Here is a 22,187-nt window from a genome sequence, read left to right on the forward strand (position 1 = left end):
GCAGAGGTGGTTCAGTGACCAAGAGCAGTGATTGCTTATAGAGGTCCTGAGTTTAATACTCATGAATCATATGGTGGCTCACAACCATCTGTAATAGGATTCAATGCCCTTTACTGGTGTGTCTGAGAAGAATAACAGTGTTCTCTTTTACATAAAATAAATAAATAAATCTTTAAGAAAAGAGTCAGAAGATTAGAACAAATTGCTAAAGTTACTATGAGGTAAAGCAGAGCAATTCAGCCAGAAGCTGAGCTAAAGAGGGTTGAATCAGTTATTCTGGAAGATTAGTTTGTGCAGATGTAGAAGCGTCCAGGCCCAGGCCTTAGAATAGTTGCAACACAGAAGGAAACTCTTCGGGATCTGGCCAAGCTGGGTATGTGCACAGATTGGGTATGGCTCTTATCTCATCCCATCATTCTCTGAGGAAAGCATCGTTTACAGTTTCTGCTTTCCACACACCAGTCTATGCATTTACTCTGACCTATTGGATGCCCAGAAAGTATATGTTCTAAGAAGATTCTAAGAGTTTGTTGAAGCTCAATGAAAAAAAAATGTCACATTGTGTCATTAACTGAGTTAAAAGTGGAAACAAAACTAGCTTCCCATAATCCCACTTCTGTACAGAAGAGAATTTTGGGAGTCTGGTACAGATATCATAATGTCCCTGATGCTGTTTCAAAAATTACTTTTAAATTTTAGTTTATGATTTTCAGATTAATAGTATCTGTGTTCATTACTGGAAATAGGTTTAACTGAAGTCTGCTTTTGTTTGCTTTGATTGCTGGTTTATGCGTTTCTTTTCTCCCTAAATTAGCACTGTTTATTTGCTTCACTGGCTCTGCTTTGATTTCCTTATTGGTTTATTGTGTTCTTTTTATTATCTTACAATGTGCTACCACTTCATATTAAATATTATTACAAAATTAATTTTTTCCCAAATACTTTTATTAAAAATTGATGGGCTTCTTGATCTTAGAATTATAATAAGTGAAATATGACATATCAAAGTAGTTTTGATTTGCATTTTCCTGAAGACGAGGAATGTTGAACATCTGTGTTTTTCAGGCACTTCTGTTTCATCTTTGGAGGATTGCCCTTTTTAATTAATTATCTTATATATTTACAGTCCAATTGTTGTTCCCTCCCTGTCCCTCTTCACAGAGTTCTTCCTTCACTTCAATCCCTCCCCTTTTCCCTGAGAGGATGCTCCTTTCCTCATGAAACCATCCTCTATCTAGGGGGCATTATGTATTTATAGGATTAGGCACATCTTCTCCTAATGAGGCCAGACAAGGTAGCCCTGTACTTCATAGAATTTCAAGTCCCAGAAGAAAGTAATGAAAGAAAACTACAGAGGATGGAAAGGTCTTTGATGCTCATGTATCAGTAGAATTAACATAGTGAAAAGGACCATCTTACAGAAGCAATCTATGGATTCAATGCAAACTCCATCAAAATTCCAACACAATTCTTCGCAGACATGGAAAAAGCAATTCTTACCTTCACATGAAACAACAAAAATAACAACAACAACCAAAAAAAAAAAAAAAACCCTAAGCTATCAAAAAACAATCATCTTCGATAAGAACTTCCCAGGGAATCATCATCCTCAGGTTGTACTACAGAGCAATACAGATAAAAACCACATGGTATTGTTACAGAGACAGACTGGTCCATTAATGGAATAAAATTAAAGACTCAGAAATAAATCTATATTTTTATGGACACTTGATCTTTGACAAAGAAGCCAAAATCATACAGTGGAAAAAAGAAAACACTTTTCACAAATGGTGCTAGTCTAACTGGTAGTCTGCATGTAGAAAAATGCAAATTGATCCATATTTATGTCCTTGTAAAAAGCTCAAGTCCAAGTGGATCGAGGATATCAACATAAAACCAGACACACTGAATCTAATAGAAGAGAAGGTGGAAGAGAGACCAGAAGGCATTGGCAGGGGGAAAATTTCCTGAAAGAACACCAATGGTTCAGGCTCTAAGATCAACAATTGAAAAATGGTTCTCATAAAACAGAAAATCATGTGTAAAGCAAAAGACATGACCAATAGGAAAAATGATCAGCAACCTAAAGATTCAGAAACAAATCTTTACTAACCCCACATCTGACATAATATCTAAAATATTTAAAAAACTCAAGAATCTAGACACTTGAAAATGACATTCAGATCTGGACCTCATTTTAAAAATGTTGTTTTTTCTTTCCCGATGTTCAGTTAGTTTAATTATATATTTTAGATAGTAAAATCACATTAAACATATGCCTTTAAATAAAATTTCACTTCATGCTGTGACATAGATATAAATAACAAAATATTAATAAAATGTTTTATTTATAGTTTAGTTCCTTCTTATATGACTACTGTCAGTGTTGCAATTTTATACTGAAAACCTCATAAATATATAAATGGTACTGTTTATTAATTTGTATTTTAAACTTCTGTATTGTCTGTTTTTGTGTGTCAACTTGACACAAGCTGGAGTTATCACAGTGAAAGAAACCTCCCTTGAGGAACTATTTCTATCAGATCCAGCTCTAGGGCATTTTTTAAAGGAAGGAGGTACCCCTTTGTGGGTGTTGCCATCACTGAGCTGGTTCTCCTGGGTTTTATAAGAAAGCAGGCTAAACAAGCCAGGGGAAGCAATCCAGTAAGCAGCATCCCTCCATGGCCTCTGCATTAGTTTCTTCTACTATGTGTGAGTTCCTATCTTGACTTTCTTTGGTGATGAACAGCAATGTGGAAGTATAAGCTGAATAAACCCTTTCCTACACAACTTGCTCTTTGGTCATGATGTTTTGTGCAGGAATACAAATGAAGACCTAGACAAATTGATACCAGCATGGTGTGGTATTCTTGTGACAACCTGATCATGTTTTGAGGAAGACTGTGGAAGGACTTTGAAACTTTGAGCTAGAAGAGCTACTGGGATGTTAAGATTTTTGTGGTATATTTTGTAGGAGATTGGAAGATAATTGAGAATAATGCAAACAATAGAGGCCTGGCTTGTGAAATTTCAGAGGGAAGATTAAAGACTCTTATCAAGGCTGTTGCTGTTTTAATCGGGAAGATTCTGTGGTTTTTGTTAGGTGGGGATAAAGGATCAGCTGTGATTAGTAAGATGCCAGAACTACTGAGTGTAACATTCACATTACTGGGACAACTGAATCTGGTTATATGGAGCTAACCAGTGATTAAGAAAAGCAAGCATCACTAAGGTGAAGCCTTCTGGGACATGTTTCCTGAAAGCACAGAGAAGCTGTGTTCCTGAAGCAGCTATGGTTATACCTCTCGTTGGCAACCAGACTTAGTGATGTGTAAGAGTCAACCAGGAGGTGCTGCTCTAGAAGCATGAAAGGGTAGCAGCTGTTGCTTAGCACAGTGAGAGGCAAGGAGAGGGCATTAGTGAAGGTTCATTCATCTTAGCAGTTGAACATCCAGGACTGAAGGGGTTTATCAAGAGAAGCTGAGGCTTAGCACTATGAAAGTGTCTATGACAGACTATTTCTAACAGAGCAGTACAATTGCAGCAGAAGACAGCACTGTTTTGGAGATGGCCACCAAAAGCAGCAGCAGCAGTGGAGTGCAGGCAGCTAGAGCCTAGAAGGCAAGGAGTATGCTACAGAGAGCAGATTTGGAAAAGCAACCCAAATCCTTGGAGGAGACCAGAAAATGGTGAGTAGATCACAGACATTGGACAGACAGTTAGAGGTTGGTTTTGCTTTTGATTGTAACTGTGCCCTGATATTTTTGCTCCTGAAGTAAGAAAGTATTTTAGTGGAATCCACTGTCAAGAGACTTTGAATTGTAAAAAGATTTTGAATTTCATAACAGATTAGGTATTTGTAAAGACTGTGAGACCTTTTAAGGTTATTTAGATGCCGGGGATGAAGAAGAAAGCAAGGATTGGGCTTAATAGTGATGTGTTTGTGTGTCAAGTTGACAATGGGCCAGTTATACTGTCTGGTTTTGTGTCAACTTGACATAAGCTGGAGCTATCACAGAGTAAGGAGCCTCCATTGCAGAAATGTCTCTATGAGATCCAGCTGCAAGGCATTTTCTCAATTAGTTATTATGGAGTGGGGCAGCCCATTGTAGGTGGTGTTGTCCCTGGGCTGATAGTCCTGGATTCTATAAGAAAGCAAGCCGAGCAAGCCATAGAATGCAAGCTAATAAACAGCACTCCTCCAATGGCCTCTGTATCATGTTTTCCTGCTTCCAAGTTTCTGCCCTGAGTGAGTTCCTGTCCTGACTTCCTTTGGTTATAAATAGCAATGTAGAAATGTAAGCTAAATAAACCTTTTTATCCTCAACTTGCTTCTTGATGTCTATATACAGGTAAGGGTAGGTACAAGATAAAGCAAGGCCTGTGATTGGGCAGTGAAAAAGAAGAGTACAGAGTTGTTGAAAGATGGGAGAGATAGGAGAGGAGAAGAATCCAAGGTGCAGGAAGAGAAGGAAAACTGTGATCTGTGTGGATTCATAGCCACAGGTAGCAATGAATATCTTAACAAAAGATGCATAATTACAGGACAGCTTGTATTATCTAAGTGGGCAGTTTATATCAATATTAACTGGCTCTGAGTTTATTGTGTGGATATTTTGTGGGGTGAGAATTTACTGATATAAATCTGACGGATAAATTACAAACCTCTAGAGTTTTGTTTTTACTGTGTTATTGGAAATTGTGATTATAATCACAATGGGTAGATGCTGGGAATGTGAGCAGAGTACGAAGCAAGAGAGCTGGGGCTGGTATGGCAATGATGTGCCATGGGGCTAGCCATGTTGGCAGGATGGCTAATGGGGCCAGAGAATACAGGAGGTAGCATGGTATAGTGTCATTTTTCTTACTTAATATTTGCCTTTACAGTGGGTCATAATGTTTTATGCAGGAATATAAACCCTAAGAGAGTTTCTTTCCTATATTTTTTTGTCCTGTGATTAAAGACACTGACCCATAACATCTTTGAGGATGAACGTATTGATTTTACTTTATAATTGTAGTTGTCTATGAAGGGAATGCAAAGAAGAATTTAAGGCAAGAATTTGGAGGCATGGACTGAAGCAGAGTTTATGGAGGAATTCTGTTTATTGGCTTGCTCACCCTGCTTTTCTATACTTCCTAGGAATTTACACTCCAGGATGGCAGCTCCCACAGTGGGCTGGACCCTGCCATCAGACCAAATATCTTATGGGATAAAAAGAAATTTTAGGGGTAAAAATGAGCAATTATTTCTTTAGGCATTGCTATAATTGCTTGTATGATAATCAAATATAATTTAATCTGTAAGTAGCAGCTACTTGTAGGATTTTGCGTGTTTCTGAAATATCATGAGAAAGTTAAAGAAAATTGGCAAAACCTCACTAGACATAATTGTGTATTTAGTGTACTGTGGGGATCTCAGCCCCTATGAGTTTATCTACATAAATATTCCCTATGTCTGAGACTCAGAACAATGCAGAGGAAGAGGCAGAAAGATGGTAAGAGCCAAAAATAACAGGAACTCTGCTATTGATGGACATATTGATATCAAAGGGGAAACATTTCAAGAGGGTCTATCCATAGGCAAGAAACTATCGGCAAACTATTGACTTCTAGGGGAAGGAAAATAAGCCTGTCCCAGGAACAAGTCTTTATTGTTTGTCCAATGCAGAATGTCCAGCCTTGAAACCATGTATACAAACAATGTATTCAGCCTTCTCAGGACCAAGGGACTCCTATTCCACTGATGTCAGACAATGCCATCCTCTGCTACATATGCAGCTGGAGCCATGGGTCCTTCCATGTGTACTCTTTGGTTGGTGGTTTAGTCTCTGAGAGCCCTGGCGAGGGTGGTCTGTTTGGTTGATATTGTTGTTCTTCCTATGGGGTTGCAAACCCATTCAACTCTTTCAGTCCTTTTCTTAACTCCTCCATTAGGATCCTCATGCTCAGTCTGATGACTGGCTATGGACATTCTCATTTGTATTGGTCTGGTTCTTGGTAGAGCCTCTCAGATGGGTATATCAGGCTCCTGTCAGCAAGAATTTCCTGTCATCAGCAATAGTGTCTGGGTTTGGTGGGTGTCTGCATATGGAATGGATCCCCAGGTAGGACAGTCTCTGGATGACCTTTCCTTTAGTCTCTGCTCCACTCTTTATCCCTGTATTTCCTCTAGAAGGGAACAATTCTGTGTTAAAACTTTAGAGATGAGTGAGTATTCCCATCTCTCAACCTGGGGCTGTGCCTAAACTCTGGATATGGTCTCTACAAGTTCTTCCTTCCCTTTGTTGGGTATTTCAGCTAATGTCATCACAATTGGGTCCTGGGAGCCTCTTGCTCTCCTGGCATCTGGGACTTTCTGGTGGCTACCTCTAGTTTCCCATCCCACAATGCCACACACCTCTCTTCAATTTCCTGACCCTCTGCACATCTCCCGTGTCTTCTCCCATATCTGATACTAACACCCCTTTCCCCTCGTCTTCCTCTCTTTCTCCCAGGCCCTCCCACTCTCTACCACCCATGATTATTTTGTTCTTCCTTCTAAATAGGACTGAAGCATTGATTTTAGGGCAGTGAGGCAGGAGTTGGTGGGTGCTTTGGGGAGCACCTTCATAAAAGCATGGGGAGAGAGTATGAAATAGGAGGTTTATGGGGGGGCAGACTAGGAAAGAGGATAACATTTGAAATGTAACCATAAAAAATATCCAATAAAAATATGAGATAAAATGCTACATATACAACATAATAAATTAATATAATTTTATTTTTACTAAAATAGCTTGTTATTTAAGAAAAAGTGTATTCAGTAGGATATATATACACAGGTGGCAAATAAAATATGAAAATAAGGCTATGGGCTAAGTTTAGAGACATGGAAGGGGTTTGTGGGAATACAAATTGGAAGGTCTGGAGGAGGAAGGAAAGTGGTAAGTAATAAAATTATATTTTACTTTAAAAATTAAAACATTAATAATACTGGTGTTACAACTATATTTCCAGAAGATCCTTTGGCAGTATAGTGTGTTTGTTGATTATATTTACCTCTAAGTCATGTTTGCAGTTAACTATATTTTTAAATTTTTCAACTGTATGTGTACTTGTATGTGCCTTATATATGTGTCAATATAAATATGTACACGAATATGTGGACATTATGCTATATATACACACCTTGGAATCCAGAGGTCAGTGCTGGGTACTTTCTTCAATTGTTCTTTACATTTTATGTGTATTTTTAATTAGGGCCTCTCCCTGAATCTGGAATTAAACCGATTGGTTGTGTTTAAGCAGTGTGTTCCAGGTGGGTTACATACATATACTACTACCCACTAACTCTTATGATGCTCTATTAAAGATCCAAACTCAGATCTTCGTGATCTCATGGCAAGCACTTCCCTGGCAGAACCACCTCCTAGACCTCTAGACTATTTTGCAATTACTATAAAATAATAATATAATATAATTATTAATAATATAATGTAGTATATCATTATTATTACATAATTATATAATATAATTATATAAATTTAATATAATAGTATTAAATATTATATAATATACTAATAAATGAAATAAAAAATAAATAATATATGAATATAAAATATGTTTTACTTATCAATATATAATTAAATAATATATTATATTACATTATATTATATAAATTATACAATAATATAGTATGGCAAAGTATATTCATTATTAAAATTTGTTAATATGCTGACATATTATATTGTAATATATTAAATGTTTAAAATGATAAATAATAATTATTTATTAAAATATTTTAATATAATAATTACTTTTAAATTAATGTTTTTGATCTCTTATTCTCACAGATTTATAATTTAAATTTTTTCTAATACTCAAGGATATAAATATTCTTATCTAGAAAATAAAATAAGCCACAACGACAGAACCTCAAGTTCAAACTTATAAGGACAAAGTTAAAGAAAGAAACACTAGCAAAAAGACATAGTATTTCATATATAATAAAAATGTTATTTTGTTCAATAACTATATGCCGTGGAGGGAACTTAACCTAGCGCTTCTAGTACACTTGGCATTTTAAGCAAAAATAAAAGTTAGTCCTAAAATACTCCATGGCAAATAGTTCAGGCTTTGTCAGTAATTCTTTCTATACAAATATCAAATATTAATGAGATAGTCAGAAAGCCTTGACCACATCTCCAAGTCCAAAATCAACACAGTACCTGTTAGCTGAACTCCACTACTGAACTTAATGCCTGCAGTCCCTCAAAGGAGACTCTCCCCTTTACCACTTATAAGACCTTGTACTGCTTACACTAGTGAACACAAAATCTTGTTTATTCTGATATTGCCTTTCAATCCTTCACGAGGATCCTTGCCTTTAACTCTCCCTTGTAGCTATGTAACCGCAGAAAACATTTAAGTTCAGCCCTTCTCTATTTGTTCTATTTCTTATATATATATATATATATATATATATATATATATATATATATATATATATATTGTCCCTTTTTTCTCCAATTTTCCTTATGCTGATTATGCATTTATATGCTAAAATAATTAAAAGACATCTCTTTATAAAGTTGGATCACTTCCATGATATCTGTATTTTAACTTATTTACCAGAGAAAAATAATTATTTTTTTTCTTTTAATTTTTCCAAATCTTCATATTTCGATGAATAGCGGAATGTTTTTATATACATTTCTTTAAAAAGTATACTTATTTGTTTGTTATTAGCATACATGTGCACAGTTATGATCACATTCTTCTCAATATTACAATTATATATAATTATTTTCACCATGACCACCATTAACATATAATTATGGTCTTTTGGTTGATTGAATACTGCATAATAAATAATAAAACTCCATGAGGCTGATGATTTCATCATTATTACCATGTAATTATATAAACACATTAAAAGATATATATGTGGTCATTGTCATATTTTTGTCTGCAACAGGTAATATTATTTTTACTCCCATCCAAAACATAAATAATTGGAGTTTCCCACAATATTCAAGAAGTAAAATTGATAAATGTTTGGTATTTGTTAATCTAATGAAGGATGACTATTTTCAACTTGGCTTTACTATCAAATAATGAGGTTTAGCAGCTTTAGCATATCTCTTTATCTTCTGGAAATATTGTATCTCTTATTTATAATGTCTTATGGAGCAGACATTCTTATTAGTCCCAAAGAAATCACTGGAGTTAAAAACGAGTTCAAGACATTTACCTCTGTTTTTTAACTGAAATAGTCATTATGGTTTGTTAAAATCAACTAACTTCCCATTTCATATGAATTTATTCATTTTATTTTATTTATTTCTGGGCATTTTTATATCTAATGACATAGAGTACTTCTCTAATTAGATCTTGTGATCACCCTCAGAAATAGTTACATGACTGTGAAGGCATGTGATTCCTTAAGATGCATGTGCCATTTGAACATAGAAAGTGAAACTGGGGTTAAAAAAAGTATAGAAAAATAAAGTCTGATATGAAGTCAGTGGTAAGAAAATGGCATATACTCAAATATTTATTTACATAAATATTTCATAACATATTTTTGATGCACAAATGTGGGTCCCCAAGTCAGATGTGTACTGGTAGAAAGTTGCCTATGACCAGGGAAATATCTCAGAGAGACTGCAGGAGTGGGGTTGCTCTCTACCCAAATGAGGCATGCTCTGCCTCCTCAACTCCATAGAGACAAATGCCATGTTTTGATAAAGCCAGTTAAGCTTCTCAGAAATCATGTGGCCAGCATTCTGCTAAGCTAGTTGATATTCTTGGAAGGTTCCTACCCCTACCACAGCAATTTCTCTCTTGTCCCTATTTCTCCCACTCCCTACTGATTGGAGCTACATAAGCTAGCTTCTCTATTTCAATTAACAAGCTGTGTTCTGAAACACCATCCCTACTGACTGGAGCAGGAGAATTAGACAGGGACTTAGAGTCTAAAGCAGAGGATTTAATGATCTGTCCATTGCATTCTGTTAATTGAAAACAAAGAAGGAGGAAAGACAATGTCTGCTATGTGCATGCTACATATATATGATGATTTGTGACAGAACTTAGTAAACACTTTCCTAGTGGTGAAAATTGATAGTGCAGATGAAAATAGACACTGGGAAGAAAACTTCTGTATGCTCTCTGTGTTGTACATGATCTTTAGTGACCTACAAAGACAGAGAGCTTCCAAAGGTCACATTTATTTTTATCAATAATTAAATGAAATGTAGTAATTACTCTGATGTGTCCTGATTAATCTAAATTAATCAGGCCTGGAACTGAAAGCTGATTGTATTGAGAATAATACTTTAATATCTATTTTTAAAGGATTATAAAACTAAAATTAGTAAAAAGTTTCAAACATCCATTCATTCTACACCCCAGAAGTGATCTTCCACTGCACATTTTTATAATATGAAACTTCTTGGAATAATCATCATGTCCACAGAAATCTCGGAATGTCTTTTATCTTAACTCAGAAAATGAAAAGAGTGTTGAAGTAATATAGATCATTAGTAGAGTGACCTTATTGACATTCAATACATTCCCCATTGTAACAGAATGCTTTGTATTTAACATTACCACTAATCAGTTAATGGGTCAGAATACACAAAAAATGATGGTGAAATAATAAACCAAATTTTTGATATGCACTGGAAACAGGGTTCTCTTCTTATTAATATTTAAGAATTTCACAGCATGTTTTTTTTATCGTATTCATTCCTTTTTCCTATTCCTTCCAGATCCATCTCTCTTTCCCTTCCGACTCAACATCTTGTCCTTTCCCTTTTTAAATGCACCAAATACAATTTGTACTTCTCACATAACATTGTGTGAGTGTGTGTGGGTAGGGTATAGCTAACTATATGGTTCACGAAGGCTGTACTGCAAAGAATACTCTCATCATCATTGGATGTGGTCTGATTGAGCATTTAGAGGTCTCATGCATGCTGGAGGTACCATGGTGGGTTGTCATAGGCAGTAGCACTGCTGTGTCTTGAAAAATGATTTTCTGGAAGTCATGAACTACTTCTTGCTCTTAACAATTTTGCCACTCCTCTTTATGCAGTGATTCCTAAGTTTCGGGACAAGGGTATATAATATAGATGTCTCATTAGTGGTTAGTATTTCAAAGTCTCTCATTATGTATATCTTGACTAGATGTGATTTTTTCAGTGTTAATCGGAATTTACTGTAAACAAAGATTCTCTAATGAGAGTTAAGGGATTTATTAATCTACTTGATTTATTAATCTTCTTGAGTAATGAAGAAGTAAAAATATCACTATTTGCAGATGACATGATAATATACTTAAGAATTGAGTTGGAATTTTGATGGAGATTGCATTGAATCTGTAGATATAGTTTCCCTCCTTGTCTCAATTATCACTTATTTCAATTATCTTTTCTTCTTTGATCATTCATATATTTAAGTTCCGTTCTTTTTAGCTCTTCCTTTCCCTTCCTAATTTTCCTCTTCTTCCCCCTCCTCCTCTGGGTAAGTTGTTTTAGTTTTTAATTATTACTTTAATGTAATAGAATTACATTAAAGGCTAATGCCACAGTGGATAGTGGAGTTTCAGTATACATTTTCATGCCAGTGGAAATATATGAGTTAATGCCAATTTTTCCATTTGAATAAGTTAAAGCTACTAACCTGATCATATCCAAAAACATTTGAATTTTAAAAATGTAATACATCTACTTGATGGTAGTATAAAGTTTGAAATAGACACATTTTCAGTCCCATCAAACGTTTGATGGTGTTTAATACATCTATACCTTATCTGTTCGTTTTAGAAATTATGGTCATTTTGCTTATTCCTTAGGTTATCTTATTCCTCAAATTAAAAGTGAAAAAAACTTACGATTTTTCTGAAGGATTAACAATCAATATTTAGATGGATGACTGGCTGACATATAAAAGGGGCTCAGTGAAGAGGCAGTGTCATGATTCTTCCTAAGATGGCCAAAGTCTCCAGTCCGTGTGAGAACAGGGCTTCTCAAGTGAGCATCGTGAGTCATTACATAAGACTTTTTCAGTTTCTTAAAACAATTTTACATGAGGGGAGGAAATAGCTGTCTGCTTTAGTTGGTACTTGTTCATCACATTCAAAGATTTCGTTTATTGTAAGGAAATAATGGGGGTTTTCACATGGGAAAACTTAGCATGGCTTGAAAATCTAGCATGCTTTGTTGCATTTTCTGAAATGCACTTAATGAAGGGGAATATTATAATGTGAAAGACATTTCATGCCTTGTAAACATCTGAAAGTGAATTGCACAGAGAACCTGCATGTTAAATCAAAGACAGTATTTGAATCAATAACCACTCAGTGAAGCATCCTATGTGGAAAAATCATTTAGAGGACAGGCTCTGCTGTGAATAATGTAGGGAACTGATATGAGAATATTCTACACTAAAATATGGGTTCAGAAAGGTGTTAACATCATGTTAGAAGGTGTGGATCCCTTCCAGACTATTTTGTGGTAGAAGCAAGTTGGCCAAATTCAACTGCACACACCGTATTATATTCAGTTTAGAAACTGTAGAACAAGGGTCAAATTTAGCTTTTTTTCTGGAATGTCTTTAGAAGGTATGGCCTGTTGAAGTTGTAATTAATACTCCATAAAATTTACCATTGTGTAAATCAGCGGTTTTTTAAGTGTATACTCTTTACATATTTGCAGCATTATGTAACCATCACAAAATTCTGATTATATATTAATTTAATAAGTCCAGAGAGAAATCCCACAACCGCTAGCAGGCACTAGTAAATATCAGTAAATTAAAGAGTACACTTAATTCTATTTGTATCTCTATGGACTTACATATTCTGAGAATACATATACAGATATGTTCATATATATAAATGTATATTTTCAAGAATATATAGATACATATATTCATAGGTATATACATATAATCACATACATATATACACATACTCATAAGTTTATAAATATATACATACACACAATTATGCTCGTGTGTGTGTGTGTGTATATATATATATATATATATATATATATATATATTTGTATATCTGTTCTGTATAATTTTGAAGAGCTAGGAATTTACTGAAAAAATGAAGTACTTCAAGAAATTTGAAATGATTCATTCAAATATTTTAATTAATAATTTTCTCCAGTAAGCAATATTAATTAAAAAGCAAGATGAATCATAAGTCCTACTCACTAGGTTAATCAAAATTATATTAAGAAAATGCAGTCAAATTTAATGAAAAAATATGGTAGAGAGAAATTTTTGGACTTTATGAAAACCGTTAAAATTTAAAATAACTAAGAAAAGTCTGTGTAAATAGTTCAATATAAGCAAGTTCTTTTCCTGTTGCCAAAGAATCAAAGCACTACAAATTAAAACATAAACTTGCACCAACACCACATCAGATAGAGGCCTAATATCCAAGGTGTACAAGGAACTCAAAAAGCTAGACACCAGAGATTCAAATAACCCTATTATAAAATGGGGTACAGAGCTAAACAAAATGTTTTCAGTTGAGGAACACCGAATGGCCGAGAAACATCTGAGGAAGTGCTCGACATCCTTAGCCATCAGGGAAATGCAAATCAAAACAACCCTGAGATTCCACCTCACACCAGTCAGATTGGCCAAGATCCAAAACTCAGATGACAGCAGATGCTGGCAAGGCTGCGGAGAAAGAGGAACACTTCTCCACTGTTGGTGGGGTTGCAAGCTAATACAACCACTCTGGAAATCTGTCTGGCGATACCTCAGAAAATTGGATATAGTACTACCTGAAGACCCAGCTATTCCACTTCTGGGCATATACCTCGGAGACACTTTAATACACAACAAAGATATATGCACCACAATGTTCATAGCAGCTCTATTTAAAATAGCCAGAAGCTGGAAGAAACCCAGATGTCCTTCAGAAGATGAATGGATACAAAAATTGTGGTACATATACACAATGGAATACTACTCAGCCACCAGAAACAATGACTTAACCAAATTCTTAAGAAAATGGCTGCATCTAGAGAATATCATCCTGAGTGAGATAACCCAGTCACAAAAGAACAGACATAATATGCAGTCACTGATAGTGGGATGCTAACCCAAGAGGCTTGCACTCCCCCAGAAACAACTCACAGACTGTATGAAGTCCAAGAAATAAAGAAAACAAAAAAAATATACATATATTTACAAACAAGAAAAAAAACATAAACTTGCATTAAAACATAATTAAAATCACCAAAGAATTTTTAAAATAGAATTAGAGAAACTATGACACTCATTAGATAAGACAAAAAGTATTCAACAACAACAATATTGTTAAATCAGCCCAGTTAGGCATTAATTATCATACTAGTCATTATTACCCAACAGATGAAGCCGTTAACTTAGGGAAGAAGGTATATGAATAGTTCACAAAGGTCAAAGATGAACCAGGCAATGTGCAATAACATACATAAGAGTTTGCATTTAGAGGTTTGTGAGGGATTTTGAAGCCTCTCTGATCTGATGAAGGTATTTATAGTCAGAACATTATGAGAAAGAGAAGATTTTCCAGACTTGATACTTGTTCTATTGACCCTGACTCACTCATGCTACATTGCAGTTATTGCACTGATAGTGACAGACTTAATTCCTTCCTCATTGCTATGACAAAGCACCATAACTAAGGCTGTGTGTGTGTGTGTGTGTGTGTGTGTGTGTGTGTGTGTGTGTGCATTTAAACAAATTTGAACAGATGCTGAGGATATGGAAGAGGCAAGATGAGTGAAAAGCCATCTTTAGTGGCATGATGTCAGTGGTGTTAAGGCAGTTACAACTCACGGATGTAAGTTCCCTCAAGGAGAACTAAAGGAAATTTGGGACAGTGTTACTTTAAAACCAAGTAAGCAGAGAAGAGATTAAGAATTTTCATGTACAACAATAACAACAACAACAAAAAAGATATGTGCTCATGTAATGAGAGGATGTTCATTCACTATATGTTAATGAGATGATTTAAGAGAATGGAAATTTAATTTTCTTTAGACAGGGTCTCATTATATAGCAATTACTAGAGCAAATATTTGGCACAGGTAGAAAGTTTTCATGGGCATGATTGAAAAGCTTGCCTAAAGAAATTTACATAGAAGCTTCTAAACTGTGGGCTTTTTTTTTTTTTTTTTTTTTTTTTTTTTTTTTTTTTTTTTTGGTGTAGATATATTCTGTCTTTCTCAGGCTTACCTGTAAGAAGGGAAAATGAAAGAGATTTGGAAAGGTGCCTGTCCTATGGAGTTCACCAACAGGTATAAGCAAGTGACTACTATATTTGCTTACTGATAAGTACTTCAGTTGTGGCTTATTGCTCTTGATTAGATAACCCAATTACTTTTCCAAGTGACATATTTAACAATAAAATACTGAAAAGTTTAAACTCTTAAAAAACAATCTATGAAACCTTAATTAGACAAATATCATGAATTAACATATCTATAAGTGTGATTTTATTCATTTAATACAAGATTTCTAAACTGAATATATTTACATCTGATCCACTGAATCTGTAAGATTTGAGATCTTTTGCTTTTTGAAATAATTACTTGTAGGGTAAATATACATAATTGTAAATATAATTTAATTTTAACTTTTACTTTAAAAATATATATGCATATACCAAAGTAAAAATAGCTATTACTATGGTAACATATTACGAAGAGGTAACAACTTGTTTTGACAAAGGCAGTTTAAGAAGCCTACTGTTGCTTTTAATACAAATCCATACACTATAATACTATGCAGTATTATGAAGGTATTTGTGTAAATATTTGTTTAATTGTGGTCAAAATATTCTTTGAGCCAGCTCTCACTGCTTGAGATTTAGACAAAATGTTAATGCCAAAATTGTAAGTCAATCAATTACATTGAAGAAGGAACATTAATGTACTTACTTTCCCTACCTAAGATGAAACATTTAAAATAGACTGAATATACTAATTTGAATTAATATCAGAGTTGTTAGTTTGTTCATTACCAAGTTGAATTGCAAAAACTACAACAGAGCACCAAGAAGAAAAAAAGTTGTTCTGAAATGCATACATACATACTTACATACATACATACATACATACATACATACATATACATATATATATATATATATATATATATATATATATATATATATCTTTGTGCTATTTAAGAACTGATATTGGCAAAGGAACTGTTTGTGATCAAATCTCTATAATCCATGCACATTTTTTGATGAACTGGTCAAACAGGAAGACTACGGGAAGGCATTTTTCTACAAGAAAATCTTCATAATTCACAGGACTAGCAGTCAAAGTCTTATATGCATCTTCACATATCAGAAACTTCTATTAGGACTTCTTGTGTAGAAAATAATCACATACGTCATGAACACACATACATCTCTTATTCATGGATTGGTGAATCAGAAAACATGGTTTGATGATAAATTAGAATTTTTTTTTTTTTATTGAAGAAGAAGTGTTCTGCCCTTTGGTATTTGTCATTTGTCTCTTCATTCTAAAATTGACAGTGAAATTATAATTGTTTTTATCCACTTGTTGTCCCACTTTTAACAAAGTACAGTGCTTTCATCTTCTATTCTGATATGAGTTTCTCAAGATGAGAAGGCAAATGTGAACAGAAATACTTAGAGAGGCTTAGCGTCCAATGTATCATTCCTCCTCTGCTATAAGATGTTCCTTCTGCTACGGCTTCTGGCATCTTTATAGCATGCAGAGTAATTGACAGTGAGGGAAATGGAGGAGGAGTTAGTTATCATAACCATTGTCTAAAGCTTCCTGAACTAAGAAAATATTGAGTACATCACCAAGGAGGATTAGAACTGGAGACCTCATGATTAGAGGCACATAGATAGATGCCTTTCACAATCTGAGTGAAATATGAAAGCCATCGAGTAAGACCTCAAAGAGAGATCAGTGGTGGGATTGAGTAAAAAATGTTTGACAGATACAATAAATTATCAGCTGGCTGGACAAAATTCTGACTTCATAGAAGGGTGTATGTAAACTCTAAAACATGCCCCTGCCCTTCATCTCTAAGCCATTTTAAATACAGAAAATAGACCAGGAAAGATATGAAATAGTTTTCCAGGGATCTAAACTTCTTTGAGAAGTAACTCTCTCCACTTTCCCTTGATTATAACACTATGGAATGCATGCTGGGAAAGAGGAAATGGGGAGAATGAGGTTAGTGTTATCTCTGCTTTACTTTTAAGAAATTGTTCTGTGAATGCTGGAAGAATAAACATTTTGTAAAAGCACTCCTGCAACAATATTTAAATTGAAGAAACATGTATTACTTAAATTAAGTTGTTAGAGTTAAAACAAGTTATAAACCTGTCTAGAAACTGTCATGATAAGTGGATATAACACTTAATGTTTTTAAGTATTAAGGAATAAAAAGACTATTTTATATCTGTCTAAAATCCATCTTTCTACATGGATATAATGTTTACTTTTAGGAAGTAGTAAAGTCTATAAGAGAACATATTGTCTGCTTTAAGATTGGGGTAAACATGATCCATGCCTTATATGTACAACTTAGTTTATAGTTTTGATAATCTGAGGAGTTTAATCTAAATAATTTTAATTCACAAACTTATCAATGCAACTATTCTATTACTCAGCATTTGATGAGAGCTACACAAATAAAAACTAAACCTTTTAATTAAAATGATTACTTTCTAGATAGCAAAATTGTTCATGTTTGGGACAGAAGTGGTTCAGCAATTAAGAGCACTGTTCTTCTTGCTGAGGGTCTGTCTCTCAAGTGGCTCCAGTTCCAGAGGATTCACCACCATCTTCAGGTTTCAACAGTTACTGCACATACATGTGATGCACAGATACATGTGCAGACAAAAGACTCAAGCCTATAAAATAAATCTTTTTAAATCTTTTAAAAATGTTACATACTTGTTAACATGTTAGGATATCAAATCAGGCACTTTCATTTCAGAATTTGTCTTTAACCCATCTTCTGAATGTCTATCTTTCCTAGGATGGTTTATTTTCATTCGTTATCTATGTTTTTACATTGAGGATGTTATCCCTTTCCAGGTTCTCCCCTCACACACAAACCCTCTATCCAATGATCCCCATCTCCCTGTTTCTATGAGGGTGTCCCCTCCCAACAACCACTCCCACCTCCCCAACTAAACATTCCTCTACACTGAGTCATCTAGCCTTTACAGGGCCAAGGGCCTCCCTTCCCATTGATGCCAGAAAAAAAGGATGGTATATTTTATAAAGAGTGGCCTGTAGCCATATGCTGTTTACACACAAAAAAATCACATTTATACCATTCCAGTATTTGAAGCTTCTGCTAAGAAAGTTGCTCACAAAATGTTAGATGATTCTTGTACAGCACTACTAGGAATGCATCAAACTGTCAACTGATTATCCAGCAATAATGACACTAACAAATTTTACAGTAATAGTTATAGAGAGCATGAATATTAATTTAAAATTTTCACCATCAGTTTATAATCTTAACTATTAAAGAAAACACTCAAGAATAAAATTATATATATATATATATATACAGAGATGCATAAATATATATGTATCTCAAATCTTTTATATCTATATCTTAAATCTTTTGTCTTAGACTTATACATGAAATAAAATTATGAAAAAATGCAAAGTTTTACAATTTTGAAAGATATTATTTTTCAATTTTTATGTATTTTAGTATTTTAAAACAAAAAAAAATGGATTTTTCTGTGTGTAGGTGAGACAGAAGGGACACCTGCTATAGAATACACTGTGGCCACTGGGAAGCTTTCAGGAGTGAGATCTTTATCAGTCTGTTTGTCCAAGGATTTAAACTCAGCCCTGTAAAACAAGGCTTTTACCCACTAAGCCACTGCACTATCTCATATATATATATATATATATATATATATATATATATATATATATATATATATATATATATATGGATTTTTATTTTTATATTTTTATTGAAGAACTTTATTTTAAAAAAACAAAGATAAATGTACAAATTTTAAGCATTTTTTTAAGGTTTGATACTCTGCATTAAGGTCTTACTAGTTACAATGAGCAAAAAGTACATGTAAAACAGGCTGTAACCCAGAATTAGTCAACGTTTTCTAAGTGTGTAAGGCTTAAGCATAATGCTTTTTTTTCTCTTGAACTTCATACAGTCTGTGAGTTGTTTCTGGGGCAGTCCAAGCCTCTGGGGTTAGCATCCCACTATCAGTGACTGCATATTATATCTGTTCTTTTGTGACTGGGTTATCTCATTCAGGATGATATTCTCTAGATGCAACCATTTTCTTAAGAATTTGGTTAAGTCATTGTTTCTGATAGCTGAGTAGTATTACCCCACTGTTGGTGGGGTTGTAAACTGATACAACTACTCTGGAAATCAGTCTGGTGATTCCTCAGAAAATTGGGCATAGTACTACCTGAAGATCCAGCTATTCCACTTCTGGGCATATACCCCAGAGACACTCCAATATACAACAAAGATACATGCACCACAATGTTCATTGCAGCTTTATTTATAATAGCCAAAAGCTGGAAAGAACACAGATATCCTTCAGTAGATGAATGGATACAAAAATTGTGGATTTTTATTTTTATTGCATTTTAACTTATATTTTTGTGTTGGTTGACACAAATGTATATATATACATATAGGCACAATGCCCTGGCACATGGTTGAAGTTAGAGGACAAAAACTAACAGGAACTTGGTTTCCCTAACCTCTGCTTCTTGAGATCAAACTCAAGTCTCCTGTCTTGGCAGCAGAACATGTACCTGCTGAGCCACTCATTTGACTTATGTATTTTATGGCATAATGTATTTTATGTATGACATAATACCTGAGCATAAAGTTATGGCATTACATGCAACAATTGGACCTGCTGAACAGTTTCTTTGAGTCCAGAGAATGAATCTTCAGTCACCCAAGTGCCTGTCATTCCAATAAGACTATGATTGAAAGAATGCCTATCTGTTTAAAATTTTATTCACATTTTTTAGACATGTCCTCACAAGACAAGGCATTTAAATGGTGATATAATAACAGGAACTTATATTGTTTTTCTTGTATTAAGAAGCTGAGCTAAAATTTGCTGATAGGTGTGACTTTCACAACTAATTCTTCACCTTCAGTTTTATTCTTGAAGTACTTGTAGTGACATTAATGTAGGAAGGCATTTATGATGAACTGTAGTATACTTTTAAGACCCCAGAGTCATTTCAAATATTGTGGCTAATACCATCTGAAGTGTGAGAAACCAACCCACAATATATTACAATAAGTTAGTAGAACTATGAATACTAAAAATGGAAATATTATGTATTAAAAAGATGATGATACTGGCTCAGAACTGTGGGAAACCAAATAAATACAGATTTGAAAGCACATATGATGTATAGTATGGTCCTGTGCAGGATTACAGTTTCTTGAAAAATATAGCCCTTAGTATGAAGAAAATGTGAGAATGTTAATGCTGAAGAAATGGCTTCAGGCTTTCTACAGTCTGTTACTGTTGAATGTCTTCTATGAGAGAAAAGAGGGTCAGTGAGAATCAGGCTATTGTGATGACAAGAAGTTGCTTTAAGTGACAGAATCTATTGTTTCAAACAGAAAGGCTGCTTTGCTGGTGTTCACTTGATGTTAGAGCAGAGAGAACTTATATCCTGGCTGATAATGCCTCAGTATTGTTAATATTAATGTAAGCAAACTTATTTCCTAAAATTAGTATTTTTTGTATTTTGGGATTCCATTTATGTAACTATAGATATAGCTTGTACTTTTTATATCTGCAATAATATTTATATAGACCTTCATTACGTCCTACCTTGACCAAAAAGTTACACCTAATAAAAATATGATATAGCATGTAAGCATAGTTTTACTTGGAATAGTGTGCTAAAAATTAACAAATAAAAACAAGCATGTTTATTTTTAAGCAACACATTTGGAAGTATTGTCAGCATTTAAGTGTTTTAGAAAAATGTATTAAAAATTATATTACTTTCAACATTTTTCTCCTTCACATTGTTTTAGCAAAATGGAAAAAAATGTTTATTTAATATGGTCACATTTGAAAGAAGAGTCAAAGGTCCAGTGATATACCTATTCAATCTATGGAATCATAATGAGTGTTATATTTCAATGCCTTACAGGAATTATGGGTAGTTATGCAGGCTTACTTATGATGTGTGGTCCTGCCTGTCTTCAATGCCTCGGATCTGGTCCCTTTTACAAAATGGACTGGCAAGTTGTCAATCTATTTTGTGTGTGCAAGCTCCCCATTTTCCTGACACCAGATTCTTTGGCTTTTTCTTTACCAAGAGTGAGATTCTCAGAAGACACTTAAGTAGGGATGATTGTGGTGGTTCATTGTATCATTAGCATGATAGCAAAGGGAACAACAGAATTGTCTCTTTAGAAGATTTCATTCCTGCCAGGAGAGTTGCACTGCCCTTGCCCAGTCTTTGTAAATAGCTGCCTTAAATGTTTCATCTATTTTGTTTCATTATGTTTTGAGTTTTTGTTTTCTCTTTACATCCCAATGCGAACACCCCTCCTCCTATTACCCCCTCTTGCAGAACCTACCTCTAGTTCTTCTGCCTTTTCCTTTGAGAAAGGGAAGCCCCACTCTAGGTTATCAGTCAACCACCATATCTTTGCACATCAGGTAGATGCAGGACTAGGCATATCACACTGAGGCCATTCAAAGCCATTCAAAGGAATTCATTTAGAGGAACTAGATCCATAGGCAGTCAGGCAACAGATTTAGGAAAAGACATTGCTCCTGATGTTGGTTGAAGCCCAAGTTCCTCATCTGCTAAATATGTGTAGGAGCTAGGCTCACTCTTTGGTTGGTGATACAGTCTTTGGGATCCCTCATTGGTCTTGGTTACTTGACTCTTTGTTCCTTCTGTGTAGTCCCTAGATGTCCTCTTTTTGTCTATTCATCCTTCTTCCGACTCTTCCATAAGACCCTCAAGTTCCACCTAATATTTGGCTGAGGGTCTCATCTTCTCTTTCGATTGGCTACTGGGTGGGGCCTCTCAGAGGACAGTTATGCTAGGTTATTTTATGCAAGCATAACAGCATATTATTAATAATGTTAGGGATTAGTTCTTACCCATTGGGTGTGTCTCATT

This window comes from Micromys minutus, assembly GCF_963924665.1.
Source record: "Micromys minutus genome assembly, chromosome: 14".
Lineage (NCBI taxonomy): Eukaryota > Metazoa > Chordata > Mammalia > Rodentia > Muridae > Micromys > Micromys minutus.